Source organism: Pleurodeles waltl, chromosome 8, assembly GCF_031143425.1.
Source record: "Pleurodeles waltl isolate 20211129_DDA chromosome 8, aPleWal1.hap1.20221129, whole genome shotgun sequence".
Lineage (NCBI taxonomy): Eukaryota > Metazoa > Chordata > Amphibia > Caudata > Salamandridae > Pleurodeles > Pleurodeles waltl.
Genome location: NC_090447.1, coordinates 119,053,646 through 119,062,045, shown reverse-complemented (window position 1 = coordinate 119,062,045; position 8,400 = coordinate 119,053,646).

The following is an 8,400-nucleotide window of genomic DNA, read 5'->3' as shown; positions in this document are numbered from 1 at the left end:
ATGGAAGATTGTTCAATTGTCTGGCTAGTGGCAGGGGCCCTCTATTGTGAGGCTGCCTCCCTCACAATGTTGGCCATGTCTGCCAGCACCCCTCAATGGAGACCAGTGTGGTCTTAAGGGCCTACAAGTTCTCCCTGATCCCCTGGTACTGTCCCTCCTACAGCCTCCTGTTCTCCTGCACATTGGCCACGATCTGGCCCAGCGTATCCTGGGAATGTTGGTATGCTCCCAGGATCTCAGTGAGTGCCTCCTGGAGAGCTGGTTCCCTGGGCCTGTCCTCCCCCTGGTGCACAGCAATCCTCCCAGCTTCCCTGTTGTCCTGTGCGTCTGTCCCCTGATCGGTGTGCCCACTGCCACTGACCCCAGGTCCCTGAATGTCTTGGGTATGGGGGTGCCCTGGGGTCCCTGTAGTGGTGGACACACTGCTGATTGACATGTCCTGGAGACAGAGGTATAGGTACGCTGGGTGGGTGCTGTAGTGGTGTTTCCAGATGGGGGAGGCTCTGTGGTGGTGTGTGACTGTGCCTGGGTAACCGACTGTCCGGAGGTCCCTGATGGGCCAGGTTGGTCAGCCAGATCCAGGCAAGCCGAGTCACTGTTGTTACTGTGGGCCTCTTTTGTGGGGGGACTGGCTAGTGCTGGCACCTCTTCTCCAGTGACATTGGCTGGGATACCAGTGGGGATGTAAATGTAGTGTTATTGTTTCTGTGTGTGACATTTTGTGCATGGGTGGGTTGCCCTCTTAGGTTATATTTGCCCTGGCAGCTTTAACTTGTGTGAGTTGGTATGTGGTTGGCTAGCTGATTCTCCCCACTGTGCATGCTTTGGTGATAGGTGTCCATGCAGGTCTGTGAGTGGTGTCCATGCATTGGTGGTGCATGCAGGGCTTGGCATTGGGATGGGTGAGATGTGATGGTAGGGTGTGTGGGTAGTGGTGGAGTGATGGGAGTGAGGGTGGGGTATGTGAGGACATGCAGGTAGGGGGGTGATAGAAATAGAGAGTGGACTTACCACAGTCCAGTCCTCCTGCTACTCCTGCCGGGCCCTCAGGATGCATGATTGCCAAGACTTGCCCCTCCCATGTTGTTAGTTGTGGGGGAGGAGGTGGGGGTCATCCGCCAGTCCTCTGTACAGCTAGTTAGTGTCTTGCTGCAATGGAATGCACCTTCCCCCGTAGGTCGTTCCACCTCTTCCTGATTTCGTCCCTTGTTCTGGGTGCTGTCCCATGGCATTGACCCTGTCCATGATCCTCCGCCATAGCTCCATCTTCCAAGCAATGGATATCTGCTGCACCTGTGCTCCAAATAGCTGTGGCTCTACCCAGATGATTTCCTCCTCCATTCTCCTCAGAGAATCTGGGGTGTCGTTGGGGTGCCATGGATGTTGTGTGAGTAGTGTGGGTGAGGGTGTGTAGGGTGATGTGTTGGGGTGTGTGTTGTGAGGTGCGTGGGTGGTGTGTAGGTGATGGTGGTATGTGGCTCTGGTTGTGTGAGTGGTCTTTCTGTCTCTCTCTGGTGGCAATTATTTGTTTTCGTAAAGGGTTCTGGGTAGTGTGGGTTTGTGTTTCATAGTGGTGTGGATGTGTGGGTGTGGTGTGTGTATGGGTGTTAGGTGTGTGTTATGTGAATTGTCCAATGTGGTGCTGTTTTGTTTGTGTGTGTGTATTTTGAGCGCAGCAGTATGTACTGCCAATGGCTTACCACAGTTGAATGTCCGCCGTGGTGATTCGTGGGTCATCATGTGGTGGGTGTAGTTCTGTTGGTGTAACGGTGTGGGTTTTGATACCACCAGTTTATTGCTGACCTTTGGTGTGGCAGACTAGTGTCTGTGGCTGAATAGTGACGGATTGGTGTGCGTGTGTGTCATAATATGGTGAACGGATATCCGCCGCAGCGGCAGTAAGTTGGCGGCAGTCAGCATGCGGTAAGTGGGATTTACCGCCAATGTCATAATGAGGGCCATAGTGTCATTCAAATATTGGTTAAGCTCTTCAGAACAGCATACATGTAGCATCACTACTGCAGGCTTCAAAACAATGCCACCATCTTGAAACAGTATTCAGCATACTCTCTTATTTTGTGCTGTTCCAAGATGGCAGACCAGTGCAAAGCTTACTTTTTACTTTTTTTATTGAAGCATATGCCTTCCACATTTAGTTTGCATATTTTTAATTTGATTTTCCTTCTTTCTTTCTTTCTTTCTTTTTTTCTTTCTTTCTTTCTTTCTTTCTTTCTTTCTTTCTTTCTTTCTTCTAGCATATGCTTGCACTACAAAGAAAACTACCACCTTGTTATTTGGAAAGCAAATGGGACATTTTTGATGACAAGACTCTTCCCTGCAAAGGACCAAAAAAATCAGACTCACACAGTCTTCCGTACTGAACAAAGTGTGGACGTTGGGAGATTATATAACCTCAGTGGGCATTCAGGCTTCAGTTTAGCTTACCTTAACAGCTTTGAATTGCAATAGTTTACCGATGCACCAGATACTCAACTTGTGCCTCCCATGCCACTATTTGCCCTAACTCTGCTCCTCCCTAGTGAGACATGTCCCTGTGAGTGAGCAGTATGCTTGAGTGGGAGTGAGGGAGAGCCACTATGTTTTGTAAGAGGTGTGTTTGTGTGAATTCAGGATTAACATTGTCTTTTGTGAATGCAAGGTAACTGGCCTACAAGTTGAAATGTGCCCCTGTGTGAGTGCAGAGTGAGTCATATGCCTGTGTGAGTGCAGCATGAGGAGTGTGCCTATTTGAAGGCTGCAGTGTGAATGTGGTGTCCTTGCATGTCATGTCTTGGTGTGCATGCACATTCCAAGGGCCAAACCTATAGGCTGCGGTAATTAGTTTTAGGGCTATGGCTTTGACTTGCTGGAATACAGTACAAGGAGTGGAAATATAATACTTTATGACTGAAGATGCTAGTGAATTTTGATACAGCAGATGAGGACAAGGTCAAGAAGTGTAAGGGGTGGCTGACACACTGAAATGTCACCCTAGTGAGGGGGCCCAGTCCCTTTGATTGCACTAGGACCCACGGCATTGCAACCTAACTACCCCACTATCTACCCTTGTTCTACATCTAAATGCAGAGTGGCAAAAAAGAGGCAGTTAAATGGCTTATGGTGAGACAAGAGATAAAATATACCATCCCTTTTGCCGACCTGATATTTGCCAATTGAAGGTGCTATGGGTGGGACAAAGGGTTGGATTTGAGAACTGCAGAAAGTAAGGTAACAAAAGAGTAACAGAGCTCCATTTGCTTTTCATCTCTGGTGCTGGTGCTTTTGCTTGTTTCTTTTTCATTGCCTTTTGACCTCTGAGCCAGGGGTTGCAAATTCAATGAAAATGGCTGCAATGACCAAAGGGTTAGACAGCAATACCTTTGCCGACCCACAAGTGACATCCCTGGCATATACAGTGTTTTTAAATATCCTCTTAGTGTTATCATCCATTCTAAGATAAAACGTGTAAAAATGTTGTATGCTGCTACAGACATCTACACATATTTAGTTAATTCCCCTGCTAAGGGACTGTGGTGATGAAACACTCTGCCCATATGGTCACACAAATACCTGTTTTTAAAAGTCACCCTCAATTAGACCTGGGTAGAGCAGCCCAGGCCACAGTCCCTTCTCCATTCACCATTTGTTGATGTCATTCAGATTAGCCCTTCTCATGGTATCTATCAGGAATCTGGCCTGGAGGGTCCCAGGGCAGGCAGTAGGCTCAGTTGTAACAAGTCGGTGATTTCACTACAGGTGTCTTGAGGTCCCTATAGTGGGGCGCTATTTACTGGGAACCAGAACACTCCAAGGCTTACTTAGATGACATGCTGTGGGCTAAAGACCCACAACTCAGAATAGTATGAGACAGTGCTTTTTATTCTAAAAAGGTAAAGTACTTTATTATCAGGGGTGGCTCCTTGGCTATGGCAAAGGAGCGTCACCCCACAGACAGTGCCAGAAGCAGACAAATAAAACGATGCGTCTGCAGGGAGGGGTGGGGCTGGGCCATGGGAGCTGGGAGGGGGGATGAGGAGAAAGGGCACCTAAGTGCGCTTGTGTGTGTGGCCGGCCGTCTGAAGCCGGCCAAACACACAAGCGCACTTAGGTTTCTCCAGCCTTGGTGTGTACACAGCTGGGCTGGAGAAACTGCACAGACCCCACTGCTGTGTCTGAGTGGCAGTCACTGCCACTTAGACCAATCCTGGCGCTGCCAGGGTAGTGCCAGGGAGGTGGGATGAAGGGATAGTGCACCTAACTGCGCTTGTGTGTTTCGTCGGCCGTCTGAGACCTCCCGAACACACAAGCGCACTTAGGTTTCTCCAGCCTTGGTGTGTACACAGCTGGGCTGGAGAAACTGCACAAACCCCAGCGCTGTGTCTGAGTGGCAGTCACTGCCACTCAGACCAATCCTGGCGCTGCCAGGGTAGTGCTAGGGAGGTGGGATGAAGGGGTAGTGCACCCAACTGCGCTTGTGTGTTTCGTCGGCCGTCTGAGACCTCCCGAACACACATGCGCACTTAAGTTTCTCCAGCCCGGCTGTGTAAACTTCACTGACCACAGGTCTGTGTCTGAGCGGCAGCAACTGCTCTCAGACCAATGCTGATGCAAGGTTTTGCATGAAAGCAACACAAGGATTGCTGGGGAGCCTGAACTGGTGTCCCATCAGTGAATGCTGGGACATTAGAAGAAGGGGAACATGAAGCGGCAGGAGGCGACAGGGACAGAGGCAAGGTAAGTGTTTTTTATTTTTATTTGTACTTTGTTTCAGTCCCCCCTTGCCCCTCCCCTTGTGTTATGCAGCTTTTGCCACTGTTTATTAAGCATATTACTAAAGACTACACACATATTTACAAATATGTACAGAATGCTATTGAAATGCCTATGTTGACACTCTGTAAAGGGCTTCACAAAAAACAAGGGCGTACATTACAGACAGGCCCCAAAGGTCAGGGAACTACCATAAATATACCCTGCATCTAAGTTCTGTAAGCACATTTAACAGTCTGCACACCAGCAAGCCTTAAACCATAAAAGCACAACCCTCCCTGGCACATGTTTAACACAGTATAGTGGATGCAATCAGTCTCTGAAAGACACCACAATTATAATGCAATCAATTTTAAAACAATTCAGGATAATATGATCTTTTAATAACAATTATACCATGAGCAGTAGTTCACTGCTTCTATCAATAAACCATTCAGTGTTCAATACTGTGAGATATATATGCTTTTTCTACTATCTACGTCTGCTGGAAACAGCCTTGCAGCCTAAAAACAAAGTCCCTTGCACTCAGAGCCACAAGATAAACAGTGTGAGCTCTGGAAGTAGCTGTCAACAAAGAAAAGTCTCCAAGGTTCCTCTTTTGTGCACCTGGGAAACTTAGGGTGCCAAAATTCCAAAACTATGAGAGGCTTCTAGTGGTTGGTCTACTGCAGCATTTTCCAGCCTGTGGTGCTCCTTTGTGTGGATGAATGCTGTAAGTAGGTGCATTCTCAGGAGCACAATTTAATTTTTACTAGTCTTGGTGGCAAGGAACCCTCATATGGGGCACCAGAGATAGCTATCACCATTACAACCCATCCTTCGGACACACCTTTGTGTATAGACACAGGAGCCAGCAATCTTTGTTCTCATCCATGGGCATAGGCACAGGGAGCTAAAGATGGCACATCAATACTGCCAGGGCTCTGGCCATTCTCTGGAACTATCAGCGAAGGAGAGCACAGAACTACATTGCACCCATGGGGTGCTGGTCCTCCCCGAGGTAATCTGAGGATCTGGAGGAAGGAGGGCACTACACGCTCTGGCTCATGTAGACCCCTGGAGCACCTGGCCAACATAGAGGTAATTTGCAAGTACAGAGACTGGACACCATAGCACTGCTCAACACAGGATCCACAAAACCTACCAAGGGATTCATAAGCTCAACACAACTCTGGGTCTGCTAAGAAGCTTCAAGCAAAAAGAAGGAGGGGCACAATTTATGCTTTCTCTGGCCAGTTTGGGTGACGTAAACTGTTGTTTGCTACCTGAGGTGAGCTTTAGCCTCTCGGAGGGTTCATTTTGTCCTCTAAAAATGTTGTGACTTTCCTTGAGCTGATTTGCCCACTGCTCTTCCTCCAATGAAGGCGAAATTGGGGCCAGACTTCCTGTCCCTTTAGTTCCTCACACACAGGACCAAACTACTACTCTGTCCGTGATCTTGTACTACCTGGTCTAGGGGTCTTCCCCAGCAGCTTTCCACAGCCATCAAGGCAGAATACTCTTCCAGGATAAACTAGCTAGGCCCAGCGTCCTTCTGGCCACATGCAGGGTGTCTGTGTGTCAAGAACGAGAAAGATGGTCCCACTTTGGGATCACTCACCTACAGGACCAGTCCACAGAATTTCCAGGAGGACCCTCTTCACCAGGGTTCCCAGGCATATCCACCACTCTACTCTCTCTTTACTCTTTCCCACAGATAATGGGGAACCCAGTATCCCAGTGTCACTATCTATGCCCAGCTACATAATGGTAACTTCGAACATGGGCATGTTTGGTATCAAACATGTCAGAATCATACCCCAATACTGTTGCTAGTATTGGTTGTTCCATGCAGTCTGGGGGCTCCTTAGAGGACCCCAGCATTGATCCTACCACCCTTCTGGGGTTTTCGGGCAACCCACGCTGCTGCCATGCCTCAGACAGGTTTCTGCCCTCCTGCTGCTTGACCTGCTCCAGCCCAAGAAGGCAGAACACAGGATTTCCTTTGGGAGAGGGGGTAACACCCTCTCACTTTAAAAAGAGGTGTTACATTGCTTGGGAAGGGAAGCCTCCCCAAGCCACTGGTATGCTTTGAAGGGCACATTTCGTGCCCTCCTTGCATAAACCAGTCTACACCGGTTCAGGGATCTCCAGTCTCTCCTCTAGCGTGAAACTGGACAATGGAAAGAGGAGTAACCACTCCCCTGTCCATCATCACGCCAGGGGTGGTGCCCAGAGCTCCTTCAGATGGCCTCTTGATTCTGCCCTCTTGAATCCAAGGTGGGCAGAGGCCTCTGGGAGCATCTGAGTGGCCAGGTCAGATAGGTGACGTCACAGCCCCCTCCTGATAGGTGGTCACCTTGCTAGGTGACCAATCCCCCTTCCAGGGCTATTTGGGGTTTCCCTCTTGGGTGAGTCCTCAGATTTGACTCCAACAGGAATCTTCTGCAATGTTAACTTCAACTTCTGGACACTGGGACTGCCACTGGACTCCACAGGAACCTACAATTTGCAGCTACAGCGATGAATCTGCTCTGCAACATTGTTTCTCCAGGGCCTTCCAGCAACTGCAACATTTCCCCAGCTGTGCATCCTCTGAGGGTGGCATTTCTTCAGTCTGCACAAGAAGGAATCTTCCTTGGAGTGAAGCAGTCACTTCCCTGTATCTGCAGGCAACAACTGCAAAGACGACCAGCTTCATGGATCTCCTCTCATCCTGAGCTACATGGATCCTGCATCACGGGTGTTAATCTGCCGTGTTCCCCTTGGTCCTCTCTGCCAGCTGTCCAAATTTGGTGAAGGTAAGCCCTTGCCTTCCCACGCAGGACAGTACCCCCATGCTCTGCGTCTCTTGCAGCTACCAAGGCTTATTAGTATCTCCACCAAGGGATCTTATGGCTCTGTGTAGCCCCAGCCCCCAGCACTCTTCCCTGTGATGCACAGCCCTCTGCGTGCTTCTCCTGCGAGGTGAGCCCTCTCCTCAGGTGTGCTATGTGGGCCTCTCTGTGACTCCTGGGCTCCTTGCCTGTGTGTCTTCTGTGGGGGCTGCCTATTCGTCTTTGGACTCTCTGCACTGATGAGGGTCACCTGGGACTCCTCACATGGGTTGAGTCCCTCTGGACCTTGCTGGTCCCTGGCAGCTCCAGTCTTCCACCAACCACAACGTTTGCCTTTGCCAATGCTTGTTGGTGGTTTTTCCACACCACAGACTGACTGCAATTCTTCATCCGGCATGGGACATCAACTGCATCACCCAGGAACTCTTCATCTGCTCCAGTGCTGCATTACTGACCATCTTCTTCTCACCGTCGACCAACTCCTGCATCCACAGACGGGTGGGTAGTGGTAATTTGCAACATACCTCATGAATATTGTTGAGATAGGTCGGCTTATGACTTTCTATGATCTGGAGGTTTGTGATCCATCCTATTATTACACAGCTATGTTACAGTGGCATAACAAAGGCCCCTGCAGCCCCTTCAGTGCGGGGTGCCCATGAGCTCCAGGGGGCCTCCTCAGCGCAGTTCACTGTGCACAAGCAGCAGGCCCCTGGCTGGGTTCAGGGCGGTGGGGGCCCTCTTCAGGAACTTTGCAGGGGGGGCCTCAAGTTTCATTACGCCACTGGTATGTTAGCAAAATAATTTTCCATTC